The sequence below is a fragment of the Scyliorhinus torazame genome, chromosome 8 (genome assembly GCF_047496885.1).
Source record: "Scyliorhinus torazame isolate Kashiwa2021f chromosome 8, sScyTor2.1, whole genome shotgun sequence".
In the NCBI taxonomy this organism is placed as follows: Eukaryota; Metazoa; Chordata; class Chondrichthyes; order Carcharhiniformes; family Scyliorhinidae; genus Scyliorhinus; species Scyliorhinus torazame.
In genome coordinates this window covers 232,729,703-232,747,863 of record NC_092714.1, presented here as the reverse complement: position 1 = coordinate 232,747,863, position 18,161 = coordinate 232,729,703, and positions in this window count along the sequence as shown.

Sequence of the window (18,161 nt, the reverse complement as noted above, 5' to 3'; positions counted from 1 at the left end):
TCTGTGATTGATTTGGCATGGGGTGAGTTGAAACAGTATTTAATACCATTGCTCTACACAACCTTTCCAAGTTCAGACTAATCAACCATGGAAGGTATCCCAAGTCCCATCCTGCGTTGGCAAAACAACATTTCCAGCAAAAGTACCTGGATAACAATCAGGATTTTTTAAAAACTTGGATAATATTCCCCTCCTTAATTCAGTGATGCATGGAACATTAAAGCACCTGGAATGCTGCTCCAGTTAGGATCAACCAATTCAGCATCAGGAAAAAGAATATACTTGGAATATAGTATACAATTCAGTACCAGGCCTAGCAATGCATCTTATCAAATTGTATTGCTATGCTACTGCCTTGGCATCAATGCCATTCAGTGTTAACCCAACGGCCAAGCACATGGAGGCAAAGATATCCCAAACGCTCTTAATAGTCTCACACTGATCAGTTTAATGAAAAACCAAATTTACAAATGTGCCAGACAGCTTAAAGAAGCAAATTTGTCAGTTATTTTGTGCAATTGAGATGAAGAAATTATTAGGCCAATCTTTGGTGGAATGGAATTGGGCAAGGAAAATTTGCTCTTCAAATAGTACCATGAGCTGGTTCATGCCTAACTGAACTGGCAAAACAAGCAGGAGGGCCTTCATTTATCATAGTCAGGATATGATGGAATATTCTCCACTTACTTAGCTCAGTGCAGCTCCAATAACATCAAGACCTTTACACCAGCCAGGACAAAGCCTTCTTGATTTGACACACATCGGCAGCAATGTATACCATATGCAGATATATTGCAGCAACTCACCCACATTCCTTCGACAACTCTTCCAAACCTGCACCTTCAACCGAGAAGGACACGCAGATATATGGGGATACCACTATGTCAGGTTCCCTCCAAGCCACACATCATTCTGACTTGGAACTGTATTGCTGTAGCTGGTTCAAATTTCTGGAACTCCCTACCTAACAGCACTGTGGATGTACCTACACCACATGGGCTGCAGCAGTTCAAAAAGGCAGCTCTCCGGGGCTATTAGGGATGGGCAGCAACTGCTGGCACAGCCAGTGATGTCCACATCCTGTGAAATAATGTTTTAAAAATCCCATCTCAAAGATGATTGTAGCCACCTAAAATGGCTGATTCCCTATTAATTTGGCCAAAACCCGATATAAAATGGCTAACCGAAAAGGCCGATGGGAAAAGCAGCCAACAGGACACAAACGGACAGCTGCAGACAGAATAGCATATTCGGCTCTGGGGAAGTCGGCCCAGGTCGATACCTACGACTATTAGCAGCACATCAACCCAGACATCTGCAGTTTAATCGGCTATCCCCGGGAACAATTGCAACATATTAGCAATTGAATGCCGGGCCAGACCTGTCGGCGCCTGCAGTGGCCGAAACAAAGACAGGTGAACGACCACCCCCCCGATCGAGGAATCGCCCCATTATTGGAGCATATCGAACCCAGTGATTGGGAACAAGTCCAATCACTTGGGACTCAGGGTCAAGGGCCCCCCTGAGAGGCGGGAAGCCCCTGGGCCCTATAAATTGAGGGGCCAAGTTCAGATCTCTCTTTCTCCCTTCTTCTCCTGCTCTCAACCTTCGCAAGAACATCGACCAGAAACTGTAAGTTTGACTCCAGCGATCGCTACCCGATAGAGACTCCTAGCCATCGACCCGTATCAGCCTTTTGGATCCCGCAGGCCAGATCCAATTCGATAAACCATTTGTTTCCCTGACCTGGTGGGCCATCCCCAAAAGTTAAGTATTGGCCAGTAGTGGTAGGTTTTGATATAGATAGTAGGATTATTGTGTAAGTATTTATTGCTGTACATAATAAATGACCGTTGATTTCAATCTTACTAAGCGGTGTGCTGACTTATTAATCATAACTCGAGCTTGAACCACGTGGCGGTATCCGAAAGATACCTAGCGACTCGTGAGCAAAGGTGACATAATCAGAGCTAATAAAACTAAGGCTAATAAGAGCAACATGATCTACCTGTGACAATGCACCATCTTCTGCTCCACATTGAAGTATCTGACTAATTTTACATGGTAAAGATCTGGGTTTGAGTTTGAACCCACAATCGTCTGACTCAAAAGAATGCTTTCAAGTTAGTTAACTTGCAACAATCAACTACAAATCACAGTGATCTACTGGTATTTTTCTTGATAAATTATACAGGTATAGTTAAATGATGGCACCGAGTTAACAATTTTCTTTCCAACTCCTCATATTGTTTACCAGCCAAGTGGTTGAATGATACAAGTTATTTCCAAGCCTCTGCTTAATGTTTCCTGTGGTGTTGGGTGCTCTGATGTACAGATGAGCCAACACGGTTGTACTTGGTACAACGCTGTTTTATTCTAACATGCTATTTACAGTTCTGTCTTGATACTCTGCACGTGGTGACTCCCTGAGTGTGATGTTAATCAGGTCCTGTCCTTGTCCTGGTCTCTAGATGGACTGGCCACCAGGTGTCGTGTTTCTTCTCTTATACTGTCTCTGTCCTTGTCTGTGATTGGCTGTCGTGTTGTGTGTGCTGATTTGTCTGTTGGTGTGTCTATCATGATGTGTGTGTTTGAATATCATGACAACTCACACTTAATCAATGTCTGGGACTAAACTATCATCCAAATATTCATTCCAGGCAATGTGTGGTATAAACATTAAGATGCTGCTAGTGAGGTACAAACATTAACATATGGTGTGGAAAAAACATGAACACGACAGCTTCATGCACAAGGTAGAAGCAAATTACTGTCGATTCTGAAATAAAAACAGAAAATGCTGGACAATCTCAGCATGTCTGACAGTATCTCTGAAGAGAAAACAGAGCTAATGTTTCGAGTTTGGATGACTCCGACAAAGCTTCATACATAACACTACATTGAACAACAGCACTATGCAACCGCACCACCACAGTATGGCCACCACCAACAGCTTAAATATGATAAATCAGTAATTCAGACATAATTTTTGCATTGAGGTGAAACAGGACCTGATAAGTTAATTCATACAATGACAGGGTGACTCGTATTTCCACAACTGAGACAGTATTGGGGAAATGCTCCAACAAGGAAAATGATCCTATGAAAGCAATGATCGAGAAAATAAGGCTTGCCAACATAGAGCTATATTGGTGGCACCTTTGTTTATATATATTCACAGCCTAGCCCTTTTTTCTCCAACTTTTCCCCAATTGAAATGGGAATCATAGAATGCCTACAATGCAGAAGGAGGCCATTGGATCTGCACTGACCCTCCGAAAGAGCACCTTACCTAGTCCCACTTCCCCTCCCTATTCCCATAACCTCACCCTAACCGTTGGACACTAAGGGACAATTTAGCATGACCAATCTATCTAGCCTGCACATCTTTGGTCTGTGGGCAGAAACCCACGCAGGCACAGGGAGAACATGCAAACTCCAGTCACCCAAGGTCAGAATCAAACCCAGGTCCCTGACACTGTGCCAGCCTAACTGCATAGAAACAGGGTGACTTTAAAATGGCACTAGTCTAAAGACAAAACGGCAGGCTAGCCAGAACAAACTCAACATTCAAGACCTAAAAAAGCTAAGATACTGGTGTGGTAGTATGTATTGGGGGTCATGTGGGACTGGAAGCCCTAATGTCATTGGCTGACAGATCCCGGGTCCTGGTTGGCCGTTGACCTCTAGCTCCGCCCTGAAGGCGGAGTATAAGAAGCCGGAGTCCTCCCCCGCAGGCCAGTCTACTATTGAGCTGCGGGGGAACAGACACGCTTAATAAAGCCTCATCGACTTCACTCTATTCGTCTCACGGAGTCTTTGTGCGCTACAATTTATTAAGCGTGCCTAAAAAGGACTATGGAGCTAAGGATCATTCCGGAATGCCTGAGGATCAGCCCCCACGCAGTGAACGCGGCAGCAGCCTTCAAGCACTGGCAGACTTGCTTCGAGGCCTACCTCAGAACGACCACCGGCCGGGTCACAGAAGACCAAAAACTACAGGTCCTGCACTCGAGGGTGAGCACGGAAATCTTCTCCCTCATCGAAGACTCGGACGATTTCCAGACGGCGTTCGCAGCACTGAAAAGTCTCTATGTCCGCCCAGTTAACCAAATCTATGCTCGCTACCAGCTCGCGACGAGACGGCAAGGTCCCGGACAATCGATCGACGAATTCTACGCCACGCTGCTGATTTTGGGAAGAGCCTGCAGCTGCCCTTCGGTGAACGCAAATGAACACACGGACATGTTAATGCGCGATGCTTTTGTGGCAGGTATGAATTCCTCCCAAATCCGCCAAAGACTTCTAGAAAGAGAGTCGCTAGGACTCTCAGAGGCCCGGGCCCTAGCAGCCTCCCTAGACGTGGCCGCGCGTAATACCCGCGCCTACGGCCCCGACCGCGCGGCAGCCCATTGGGCTCCGTACGTACCCGTCGCGACAAACCCACCCCCCCCCCCCCCGGACACCCCACAGGCTTGCGCGGTCCAAACGCCGAGTCGCACCGGGGGCGCCCGCTGTTATTTCTGCGGCCAGGCGAAACACCCCCGGCAGCGCTGCCCGGCCCGCGCAGCTATCTGCAAGAGCTGCGGGGAAAAGGGCCATTACGCGGTTGTGTGCCGGTCCCGCGAGGTCGCCGCTGTCCCGGGAGAACAGGGAGCTCTGCAAGCCGTTTACGCGCCCCAACCCCCCCAGCACGCCATGTACGACCCGCAGGCGCAGCCGCTCTGGGTCCCGACCACCGCGGTCCCGGGAGAACAGGGAGCCCTGCACACCACTTACGCTCCCCAACCCCCCTCCCCGTACCCCATGTATGACCCGCCGGCGCTACCGCTTTGGGTCCCGGCCACCACTCTCCACGGAGAAGAGGGAGTTTTGCGCGTCCCTAACGCCCCCCTAACCCCCACCCCGTGCCCCACGTCTGACCCGCCGGCGCCACCAACTTGGGTCCCGACCACCGCTGTCCCCAGTGAGGGAGCTCCGCGCGGTCCTAGCGCTCCCCAGCCCCCCCAGCGCCCCATGTGCGACTCGCAGACACCGCCATTTTGGGTCCTGGCCACCACGAGGGGAGGAAGGGCGCCGCCATCTTGGACCGCCCCCGACCTGTACGACGCGTGGGGGCGGCCATTTTGTCCACCCCACGTCGCCATCTTGTGACCCACCAGCCACGTGCGATGTATGGGGGCGGCCATTTTGTCCATCCCCGACGCCATCTTGGACGGCAACAACGGACCCCACTCCACTACTACAACCACGTCTCGCTTCAATTACGCTCGATCAAGCTCGGCCCCGGACACTCCAGACGACGACGACAACGGTGCTAATAAACGGCCACGAGACGCCATGCCTAGTCGACTCCGGGAGCACGGAGAGCTTTATCCACCCCGACACGGTAAGACGCTGTTCCTTGACCACCTATCCCAGCACACAAAAGATTTCCCTAGCTGCAGGATCCCACTCCGTACAGATCCAAGGATTCTGCATAGTTACCCTAACGGTGCAGGGGAGGGAGTTCAAAAACTACAAACTAAACGTCCTTCCCCAACTCTGTGCCCCCACCTTGCTGGGATTAGATTTCCAATGCAATCTACAGAGCCTTACGTTCAAATTCGGCGGCCCAATACCCCCACTCACTATCTGCGGCCTCGCAACCCTCAAGGTGCAACCCCCGTCCTTGTTTGCGAACCTCACCCCGGATTGCAAACCCGTCGCCACTAGGAGCAGACGGTACAGCGCCCAGGACCGGACCTTCATTCGGTCCGAAGTCCAGTGGCTACTAAAGGAGGGCATAATCCAGGCCAGCAATAGTCTCTGGAGAGCACAGGTGGTAGTAGTGAAGACAGGGGAGAAACAAAGGATGGTCATAGACTATAGCCAGACCATCAACAGGTACACACAATGAGACGCGTACCCTCTCCCCCGCATATCCGACATGGTCAATCGGATTGCCCAATATAAAGTCTTCTCCACCGTGGACCTCAAGTCCGCCTACCATCAGCTCCCCATCCGCCCAAGTGACCGCAAGTACACAGCCTTCGAGGCAGACGGGCGATTATACCATTTCCTAAGGGTCCCTTTTGGCGTCACAAACGGGGTCTCGGTGTTCCAACGGGAGATGGACCGAATGGTTGATCAACATGGGTTGCGGGCCACGTTCCCGTATCTCGACAATGTAACCATCTGCGGCCACGACCAGCAGGACCACGACGCCAACCTCCAAAAATTCCTCCAGACCGCCAAAGCCTTGAACCTCACGTACAACGAGGACAAGTGCGTTTTTATCACCAATCGGCTAGCCATTCTGGGCTACGTAGTGCGCAATGGGATAATAGGCCCCGACCCCGAACGTATGCGCGCCCTCATGGAATTTCCCCTCCCGCACTGCCCAAAAGCCCTGAAACGCTGCCTGGGGTTCTTTTCATACGCCCAGTGGGTCCCCCAGTACGCAGACAAGGCCCGCCCCCTAATACAGACCACGACCTTCCCTCTGTCGACAGAGGCTTGCCAGGCCTTCAGCCGCATCAAAACGGATATCGCAAAGGCCATGATGCGCGCCATCGACGAGTCCCTCCCCTTCCAGGTCGAGAGCGACGCCTCCGACGTAGCTCTAGCGGCCACCCTTAACCAAGCGGGCAGACCCGTGGCCTTTTTCTCCCGGACCCTCCACGCCTCAGAAATCCGCCACTCCTCAGTGGAAAAGGAAGCCCAAGCCATAGTGGAAGCTGTGCGACATTGGAGGCATTACCTGGCCGGCAGGAGATTCACTCTCCTCACGGACCAACGGTCGGTAGCCTTCATGTTCGATAATGCACAGCGGGGCAAAATCAAAAACGACAAGATCTTAAGGTGGAGGATCGAGCTCTCCACCTTCAACTATGAGATTTTGTATCGTCCCGGAAAGCTGAACGAGCCATCCGATGCCCTATCCCGCGGCACATGTGCCAACGCACAAATTAACCGCCTCCAAACCCTCCACGAGGACCTCTGCCACCCGGGGGTCACTCGGTTTTTCCACTTCATCAAGTCCCGCAATCTCCCATACTCTTTAGAGGAGGTCCGTACAGTCACAAGGGACTGCCACATCTGTGCGGAATGCAAACCGCATTTTTTCAGGCCGGATGGAGCGCACCTGATTAAGGCTTCCCGCCCCTTTGAACGCCTCAGTCTCGATTTCAAAGGGCCCCTCCCCTCCACCGACCGCAACGCATATTTTCTTAATGTGGTGGACGAATACTCCCGCTTCCCTTTTGCCATTCCCTGCTCTGACATGACCGTGGCCACAGTCATTAAAGCCCTGAACAGCATCTTCACACTGTTCGGTTACCCCGCATACGTCCACAGCGACAGGGGGTCCTCTTTCATGAGTGACGAGCTGCGCCAGTTCCTGCTCAGTAAGGGCATAGCCTCAAGCAGGACGACCAGCTACAACCCCTGGGGGAACGGGCAAGTAGAGAGGGAGAACGGCACGGTCTGGAAGGCCGTCCTACTGGCCCTACGGTCCAGGGACCTCCCAGTTTCACGGTGGCAGGAGGTCCACCCGGACGCTCTCCACTCCATCCGGTCGTTATTATGTACGAGCACTAATCAAACGCCTCATGAGCGTCTCCTTGTCTTCCCTAGGAGGTCCTCCTCTGGAACGTCGCTGCCGACCTGGCTGGCGGCCCCAGGACCCATCTTGCTCCGAAAGCATGTGCGGGCACATAAGGCGGACCCGTTGGTCGAAAGGGTTCACCTCCTCCACGCGAACCGGCAGTACGCTTACGTGGAGTACCCCGACGGCCGACAGGACACGGTCTCCCTGCGGGGTCTGGCGCCCGCCGGCAAAACACACACCCCCCCGACACCATTCACCCAACCCCCCCCTTCCTGCCACCGCCGCACCCCGCGACCGCCCCCTTCCCAGGAGGATCGGTTCCCCTCCCCTCAGGCCCGACCAAGAATAAAGCCCAAGCTGAAACCGTAAGGCTCCCGGAGACGACAACACCGGTACAAGCACCACCACCACCACCGGGGCCGAGGCGATCGACACGGACGACCAGACCGCCCGACCGACTCGTGGCGTCGATCTAAATCAAATATGGACTTTTTCACAAGAACATTTTGCTTTTCTCCCTATACCCTCTGTAAATAGTTGAAACAGGACAAAATTGTACAATACTGTATTGCCATGTGAATGTTTTTTTTCCTCCCAGGACCAGCTCTGTAAACCCTTACCACCATACGAAGCATCACCCCGCCGGGTTCATTTTTGACAAGGGGTGAATGTGGTAGTATGTATTGGGGGTCATGTGGGACTGGAAGCCCTAATGTCATTGGCTGACAGATCCCGGGTCCTGGTTGGCCGTTGACCTCTATCTCCGCCCTGAAGGCGGAGTATAAGAAGCCGGAGTCCTCCCCCGCAGGCCAGTCTACTATTGAGCTGCGGGGGAACAGACACGCTTAATAAAGCCTCATCGACTTCACTCTATTCGTCTCACGGAGTCTTTGTGCGCTACAACTAGGCTTATGAAAATAGAAGTTGTCTTAATATAACCCTAGTTTTAATTTCTAAACAGAATCAACAATTCTCTTTACCAACATAAGATTTTGCACCAAGCAGGAAATGTGTTTGTTTAAGCTACTCAGCCTACAGTAAAATAACTCCACTATATAAAAAAAATTGTGGTATTTCTGTTGTCCAGCAATACCATGTACAAGTAGACACATCATTTAGAATATGGATTTTTGACAACATTTAAACTGAAACATGCTATGAGCATGTTCTCCTTAACTCACAAATCACAGAATAGTTTCATTTACGTTGGCAAAAGATTGCTTTTGACAGCTTATCATGTCTACAAAGCCTCATAAGGAATAGGACATACTTTATGTTATGTGGGTAAATACAGAATTATGCACACAGATCCCACCAACATCAGTGACCAGTTAATTTGTTTGTGATTGTGTTGAGGTAGGAATGTTTGGCAGGAGACTGCATGCCCACCCTCAAATACTGCCGTGGAATCTTTTAAGATCTGACTGCACAGGCAGATAGGGGTTTCAGTTTGTCACAACCGAACAATTTCAAGCAATGCAGCACTCCATAAGACCATAAGACATAGGAGCGTAAGTAAGGCCATTCGGCCCATCGAGTCCACTCCACCATTCAATCATGGCTGATTTCAACTCCATTTACCCGTGAGTTGATTTTGACATCAATGTCATCACATTCAAAATGAGGAGCCATTGAACTGGATTTATGTGCTACAGGGTGTCCGACAGGTACCCCTGATGCGCATTTGATTGAGGTTGCCCTGGCTGCTACATAGGCAAGCTCAGGACGGTCAGGATAGCAGGGAGGCGTGTCCCAGGACAGCAGTGACCTTTGATTTTTGTAGCACTCAAGTCTCACAAAACTGATTTTCAACTTACCTTTGGGCATTTTCAATTTCGGTGCCTGTCTGATCAGAACCTGCACATTCCAACTAGTTCAACTGAAAATGGCAATTGGGCTCTTGTTTAAGGGCTGCTGTCTGAAGCAGATCCTTCAGACAGGAAGTCGCAGACCCTCTGAACAGGAGACTGCCACATAGTTTAACAAGTCATTCAGGAGACACATTATCATTGTTAATGCCAGGCAGAGTATGCCAAAAGCCAAGCCAGTCCAGCGTTACACTGACCTACAAGCTTTAGATACATTTTGAAATGACTTATATTAACATAATGCTTTTTTAAAAAAATAATTTTTATTAAAGGTTTTCATAAAATATCAATAACAAAATGAGAAAAAAAAGAACCCAACAGGGTTAAGTACAAAACACAATCTAGAAAAGCAACCCCCCATATCCCTCCCCCCGTACAAAAATAATAAATGAACATTAACACCCCGACTTAACAAAACAGGTGCATACATCTCCTCAGACCCTTCAGTGTAAATAACAAAAACAATAATAAAGAAAACCCCCTCCCCCACCCCCGAGCTGCTGCTGCCATTGGCCAATGTCTATCGTTCTGCCAGAAAGTCTAAGAACCCTTGTACCGACCCTCTCAAGGCGAATTTCACCCTCTCCAACTTAATGAACCCTGCCATATCACTGATCCAGGATTCCACGCTTGGGGGCCTCGCATCTTTCCACTGAAGAAGAATCCTTCGCCGGGCTACCAGGGACGCAAAGACCAGAATACAGGCCTCTTTCGCCTCCTGCATTCCCGGCTCCTCTGCCAGCCCAAATATTGCGAGCCCCCAGCCCGGTTTGACCCTGGATCCTACCACCCTCGACACCGTCCTCGCTACGCCCTTCCAAAATTCCTCCAGCGCTGGGCATGCCCAGAACATATGGGTGTGGATTGCTGGGCTCCCTGTAAGACCCACATTGCAGGAGATCCTTGTCCCGCTTCAGGATCAAGGAGATCAGTGCCCGGGACATCGTCGGGGGCAATGCCCCCCCCCTCCCTGCCCCCCCCCCCTCCCTTGCCTCATTAAAGGTCCTGACTAACAGCGGGCCCAACAGGTCCATATATTTTTTTATAGAATTCGACCGGGAAACCGTCCGGCCCCGGTGCCTTCCCCGCCTGCATGCTTCCTATCCCTTTGAGCAGCTCCTCCAGCCCAATTGGGGCCCCCAATCCCGCCACCAGTCCCTCTTCCACCTTTGGAAACCTCAATTGGTCCAGGAAGCGGCCCATCCCTCACTCCTCCTGTGGGGGCTCGGATCAGTACAATTCCTTGTAAAAGTTCCTGAAGACTCCATTGATGCCAACCCCACTCCGCACCACACTCCCTCCCCTGTCCTTAACTCCCCCGATCTCCCTAGCTGCGTCCCGCTTCCGAAGCTGATGCGCCAGCATCCGGCTTGCCTTTTCCCCATTCTCGTAGACCGCCCCCTGGGCCTTCCTCCACTGCACCTCCGCCTTCCTGGTGGTCACCAGGTCGAATTCGGCCTGGAGGCTATGCCTCTTCCTCAACAATCCTTCCTCAGGCTCCTCCGCATACCTCCTGTCTATCCTCACCATCTCGCCCACCAGCCTCTCCCTCTCCCCCCCGCTCCCTCCGCTCCTTGTGGGCCCTAATGGAGATCAGCTCTCCCCTCACCACCGCCTTCAGTGCCTCCCATACCATCCCCACTCGGACCTCCCCGTTGTTGTTGGTCTCCAAGTACCTCTCTATACTTCCTCGGACCCGCTTGCTCACCTCCTCGTCCGCCAACAGCCCCACCTCCAAGCGCCACAGCGGACGCTGGTCCCTCTCCTCCCCCATCTCCAAGTTCACCCAATGCGGGGCGTGGTCCGAAATGGCTATCGCCGAGCACTCAGTATCCTTTACTCTCACTATCAGCGCCCGAGTCAAAATGAAAAAGTCGATTCGGTAATAAGCCTTATGGATATGTGAGAAGAATGAAAATTCCCTAGCCTCCGGCCTTGCAAATCTCCAAGGGTCCACCCCTCCCATCTGGTCCATAAACCCCCTCAGCACTCTAGCCCGCCGCTAGACCTGGAGCGATCCAGTGCCGGATCCAGCACCGTGTTAAAGTCTCTCCCCATTATCAGGCCCCTCACTTCCAAGTCTGGGATCCGACCCAACATGCGCCGCATAAAACCCGCATCGTCCCAGTTCAGGGCATACACATTGACCAGTACCACCCTCTCTCCCTGCAACTTACCACTTACCATTATGTACCTACCGCCATTATCTGCCACAATGCTCGACGCCTCAAATGACACATTCTTTCCCACCAAGATCGCCACCCCTCGATTTTTGGCGTCCAGCCCCGAGTGAAACACCTGACCTACCCACCCTTTCCTCAATCTTACCTGGTCTGTCACCTTCAGGTGTGTCTCCTGAAGCATAACCACATCCACCTTGAGCCCCTTTAGGTGCGTGAACACGCGGGCCCATTCAGTCCCCTTACATTCCAGGTTATCAGCTGGATCAGGGGGCTACCCGCCCCCTCCCCCGCCCACTAGCTATGACCCCCTCCTCGGCCAGCCACGCGCCCGCACCCCACACCCGGCCCGTTCCCCACAGCGGCATGCCCCCATCTCGACCCCCCCCACTCGCTCCAGCTCCTCCTTGACCTTAGCAGCAGCAACTCGATTCCCCCCCCCCCCCACCCAAACCTCCCCCCCCCCCCCCCCCCCCCCCCCCCGGTTAGGACTCATCCTAGCTGATTTACTCCCCACATTGCACTTCCGCAAGTCAGCTGACTCCTGCTGACCCCGGCCACTCCTGCCTCTCCTTCGACTCCTCCCATTGTGTGGCACACCCTCCTCTCCCGTTCCCCATCCATAGGCTCTCTCCCTCCCCCTTCCGTTCTAAGCGTGGGAAACAACCCTCGCTTCCCCGCCCCGGCCCCGTCCCCTCCAGTCTTCAGCGTGGGAAAAAGCCCGCGCTTTCCACCTACCAAGCCCCACCACCTCTGATGCAGCTCCTTTTACAGGCCCGGTACCCCCCCACCGCCATCCACCCCCCCTCTTCCGTTTACCTACCCCCCTTCAAGAGCCCCCCCGACCAACCCAACCAAAACAGTGCCCAACCCGCCCCATCCACCCTCACCGACCCAAAAGAGAACACATAGAAAAAGAAACCCGGATCAATACAAAGGCCCCCCCCCCCCCTCCCTCGAATTTTTTTTTAAACATAACGTATCAACCGCAGTCCCCAATCGCCCACCTCGACCCTCAATCTGTGTCCAACTTCTCGGCCTGAACAAAGGCCCACGCCTCCTCCGGAGACTCAAAATAATGGTGCCGGTCCTTGTAGGTGACCCACAGTCGCGCCGGCTGCAACATGCCAAACTTCACCCCCTTCCTGTGCAGCACCGCCTTCGCTCGATTGTACCCGGCCCTCCTCTTCGCCACCTCCGCACTCCAGTCCTGATATATTTGAACCTCCGCGTTCTCCCACCTGCTGCTCCTCTAATTCTTGGCCCACCTGAGCACACACTCCCGATCGACGAACCGATGGAACCTCACCAGCACCGCCCGTGGAGGCTCGTTAGCCTTGGGCCTCCTCGCCAGCACTCACTGGGCCCCTTCCATCTCCAGGGGCCCCTGGAAGGACCCCACTCCCATCAGCGAGTTCAACATGGTGACCACATAGGCCCCCACATCCGGCCCCTCCGCCCCTCCGGGAGGCCCAGTACCTGCAGATTCTTCCGCCTCGACTGATTCTCCATCTCCTCGAACCGCTCCTGCCATTTCTTGTGGAGCACCTCGTGCGCCTCCACCTTTACAGCCAGGCCTAAGATCTCACCCTCATTGTCAGAGATCTTGTGTCGAGCCTCGCGGATCGCCACCCCCTGGGACGTCTGTGTCTCCTGTAGCTTATCAATAGAAGCCTTCATCGGCTCTAGCAGGTCCGTTTTAATCTCTCTGAAGCAACGCTGGATACCCTCCTGCTGCTCCTCCGGCCACTGCATCCATGCTGCCTGGTCTCCGCCATTTTGTTCTTCTTCGGGTCCACCACCACCTTTTTTGTCACCCTGCTCCTAGTTGAAGCCATATACTGACAGGGAGCTGTTATAAACTCCTTCCCACACTGGGAAACGTCGAAAAAGTCCCGTTGGGGGACCTGAAAAGAGCCAAAAGTCCATTTTTGCGGGAGCCGCCAAATGTGCGACTTAGCTGTGCATAGTCGCAACCGGAAGTCTACATAATGCTTTTAACATAATAAAGCATCAAGTTGCTTTACAGGAGTAGGATAAATGTAGCACCAAGCCACATAAGGAGATATTAAGTGAGATGATCAAAAGCAGTGTCATGACAGAGAATAGCAAAGTAGAGGCAAAGAGGAAATTCCAGAGCTTAAGCACCTCAGCAATTGAAATAATAAATTGGGAATGCTCAACAAGACCAGAATTAGATGAATGCATATAGAGTTTGAGGCGAGGAGATTAGAAATAGGGAGAAGACTTCCGGTTGCGGCGCTTAGCACGTTTCAGCAGCTCCCGTGACAACGGACTTTCGAGCTCTCTAGAGGAGCCCCAACGGAACTTTTTTTCGATTTAATCTCGTGTGGGAAGGTGCAGTGAGGCCCCCCCTCACAATATATGGCAGAGATCAGCGGTGGAACGACGAGGAAAGAGGTCCTGGAGCAGAGACCAAAACGAGGGGAAAAAGGCAAGATGGCGGAGAGCATGCAGCGTGGGGGCCAGACCAGCAGGAGTTCCTCAAGCGATGTGTGGAGGAGCTGAAAAAGGAGGTGCTGGCGCCAATGCTGTTGGCGATCGAGGGGCTGAAGGAGACCCAGAAAACCCAGGCGGTGGAGCTTCGTGAGGTGAATGATAAAGTGAATAGCAACGAGGACGAGATCCTGGGCCTGGCGGTAAAAATGGAGGCGCACGAGGCGGTGCACAGGAGGTGGGCCGAGAGAATTGAGGTCCTGGAGAACAGGTCGAGGAGGAAGAATCTCCGGATTCTGGGTCTTCCCGAAGGAGTGGAGGGAGCTGATGCCGGGGCGTACGTGAGTACGATGCTCCATTCGCTGATGGGTGCGGAGGCCTCTCCGACCCCCCTGGAGCTGGAAGGGTCTCATCGGGTCCTGGCGAGGAGACCCAAGGCTGATGAGCCGCCAAGGGCGATAGTGACAAGGTTCCATCGCTTCACGGACAAAGAAAGTGTGCTGAGATGGGCCAAGAAGGTGCGGAGCAGTAGATGGGCGAACGCGGTGATCCGAGTTTACCAGGATTGGAGCGCGGAGGTGGCAAGGAGGAGAGCTGGCTTCAACCGGGCCAAGGCGGTGCTGCATAAAAAAAGAGTCAGGCTCGGTGTGCTGCAGCCTGCGTGACTGTGGGTCACTTATCAGGACCGACACCATTATTTTGAAATGCCAGAAGAGGCTTGGACCTTTATTCAGATGGAAAAACTGGACTCGAACTGAGGGGATGTGGTTGTGGGGGGAGATGTTGGTTGTATATGGGGTTGTAAATATGGGTAAAGAATATTTAATGGGTGGGATGATGGATGGGGATGTGGGAAGAGTTCTGGTTAAAATTCCTAAAATTTCCTTTTTTTTTCTGTAGACAAGATGATGAGGATGGGGAATGTGGGTGTCGGTGCTGGAGGGAGGTGAGACTCAGGGATGAGGGAACTGGGATAATGACCGCAACAGGAGCTGCGCCATAGGGGGCGGGGCTGGTTTAGGAAAGCGCGGGCTTTTTCCCGCGCCAAAAGGGGGGGGGGGATGGAGGAAGGTAAGGAGGAGGAGAGACTCCCACACGGGGAGATCAACGGGAAGGCGGGGGAAACCGGGGTCAGCAGAAGTCAGCTGACTCACGGACGTAATATGGGGGGAGCAAAAGAGGTAGATGTGGATATGGCGGGGGGGGGGGGGGGCGAAGAGGGGGGGATTCTAGGGTTGCTGCTGCACTGTCCAAGGGGGAACTGAAAATGGAAGAGGTGGTCGGGGCGGGGGTTCCCCGCCTGGGGGACTGGAGGGTGCGAGAGGCGCGAGCACGGGACTGGCCTAAGATAGGAGATGGCTAGTCGGCGGGGGGGGAGAGGTAACCCCCCAATCCGGCTGATCACGTGGAATGTGAGAAGCCTAAATGGTTAAAAGGGCCCGAGTATTCCCACACCTAAAGGGACTGAAGGCAGACGTGGTCATGCTTCAGGAGACACATCTGAAGGTGGCAGATCAGGTCAGGTTAAGGAAGGGATGGGTGGGACAGGTGTTCCATTCGGGGCTGGATGCGAAGAATATAGGGGTGGCAATACTGGTGGGAAAGGGGGTGTCGTTTGAGGCCAAGAACATAGTAGCGGACAAGGGAGGCCGATATGTGATGGTGAGTGGTAGGTTGCAGGGGACGGAGGTGGTACTGGTGAATGTATATGCCCAAACTGGGATGATGCTGGATTCATGAAACGGATGTTGGGGCGTATTCCGGACCTGGAGGTAGGAAGTTTGATAATGGGTGGGGATTTTAACACGGTGCTGGACCCAGCATTAGATCGTTCCAGATCTAGGACGAGGAAGAGGCCGGCTGCGGCCAAGGTGCTTAGGGGGTTTATGGATCAGATGGGGGGAGCAGATCCGTGGAGATTTGTCAGGCCTTTGGCCAGAGAATTTTCTTTTTTCTCCCACGTGCATAAGGCCTACTCCCGGATAGATTTTTTTGTTCTGGGCAAGGCATTGATCCCGAAAGTGGAGGGAACGGAGTATTCGGCCATAGCCATTTCAGACCATGCCCCGCACTGTGTGGAGCTGGAGCTGGGGGAGGAGAGGGACCAACGCCCGTTGTGGAGGTTGGATGTGGGACTGCTGGCAGATGAGGAAGTGTGCGGGAGTGTATTGAAAGGTATCTGGAGGCTAACGACAACGGGGAGGTGCAGGTGGGCGTAGTATGGGAGGCGCTGAAGGCGGTGGTCAGGGGAGAGTTCATCTCCATCAGGGCTCACAGGGTGAAGAGAGAGGGCAGGGAAAGGGAGAGGTTAGTGGGGGAGATTTTAAGGGTGGACAGGAGCTATGCAGAGGCTCCTGATGAGGGACTACTCAGGGAGAGACAAAGTCTCCAGACGGAGTTTGACCTGTTGACCACAGGGAAGGCAGAGGCACAGTGGAGGAAGGCACAGGAGGCGATATATGAATATGGGGGAGAAGGCGAGCCGGATGCTGGCACACCAGCTCCGTAAGAGGATGGCAGCGAGGGAAATAGGTGGAGTCAAAGATAGCAGGGGAGCTACGGTGCGGAGTGCAGGGAAAGTGAATGAGGCTTTTAAGGCCTTTTACGAGGAACTGTATAGGTCCCAGCCCCCAGGGGGAAAAGAGGGGATGCAGCGATTCTTGGATCAGTGGAGGTTCCCAAGGGTGGAGGTGCAGGAGGTGGCTGGTTTGGGGGCGCCAATTGGGGTGGAGGAGCTGGTTAAAGGACTGGGGAGCATGCAGGCAGGGAAGGCCCCGAAGCCGGGTGGGTTCCCGGTGGAGTTCTACAGGAAGTATGTAGACCTGTTAGCCCCGTTGCTGGTAAGGACCTTCAATGAATCAAGGGAGGGGGGGACCCTGCCCCCGACAATGTCAGAGGCGATGATCTCTTTGATCTTGAAGCAGGATAAGGACCCACTGCAATGTGGGTCGTATAGACCGATCTCGCTCCTTAATGTAGACCCTAAGTTGCTGGCAAAAATGTTGGCCATGAGGATTGAGGACTGTGTCCCGGGGGTGATTCACGAGGACCAGACGGGATTCGTAAAGGGTAGGCAGTTAAATACTAATGTGCAAAGGCTCCTAAATGTGATAATGATGCCATCGGTGGAGGGAGAAGCGGAGATAGTGACAGCCATGGACGCGGAGAAGGCCTTCGATCGGGTATAGTGGGAGTATCTCTGGGAAGTGTTGAGGAGGTTTGGGTTCGGGAGAGGGTTTATCAGTTGGGTTAAGCTCCTGTATAAAGCCCCGGTGGCGAGTGTGGTCACAAACCGGCGTAGGTCGGAGTATTTCCGGCTGTATCGAGGGACGAGGCAGGGGTGCCCCCTGTCCCCTCTGCTGTTCGCATTAGCAATTGAACCTTTGGTCATGGCGTTAAGGGAGTCGGGAAAATGGAAGGGGGTGGTTCGAGGGGGAGAGGAACATAGAGTGTCGCTGTACGCAGACGACCTGTTGCTGTATGTGACGGATCCAGTGGAGGGGATGTTTGAGGTATTGCAGATCCTACGGGAGTTTGGAGACTTTTCAGGCTATAAGCTCAATGTGGGAAAGAGTGAGCTCTTTGTGATCCAGCCGGGGGACCAGGGAAGAGGGATAGATGACCTACCGTTGAGGAGGGCGGAAAGGAGCTTTCGATACTTAGGGATTCAGGTAGCTAGGAGCTGGGGGGCACTGCACAAACTTAATTTGTCGCGGTTGGTGGAACAGAAAAGGATTTTAAAAGGTGGGACATGTTGCCACTCTCGCTGGCGGGTAGGGTACAATCGGTCCTCCCGAGATTTCTTTTGTATTCCAATGCCCCCCAATTGTGATCACTAAGGCCTTTTTTAAGAGGGTAAGCAGGAGCATTACAGGATTTGTGTGGGCAAGACCCCGCGGGTAAGGAGGGGGTTCTTGGAGCATAGCAGAGATAGAGGAGGGTTGGCGTTGCCGAATTTGGGTGGTTATTATTGGGCAGCCAACGTGGCAATGATCCGTAAGTGGGTGATGGAGGGAGAGGGGGCGGCGTGGAAGAGGTTGGAGATGGCGTCCTGCAAAGGAACGA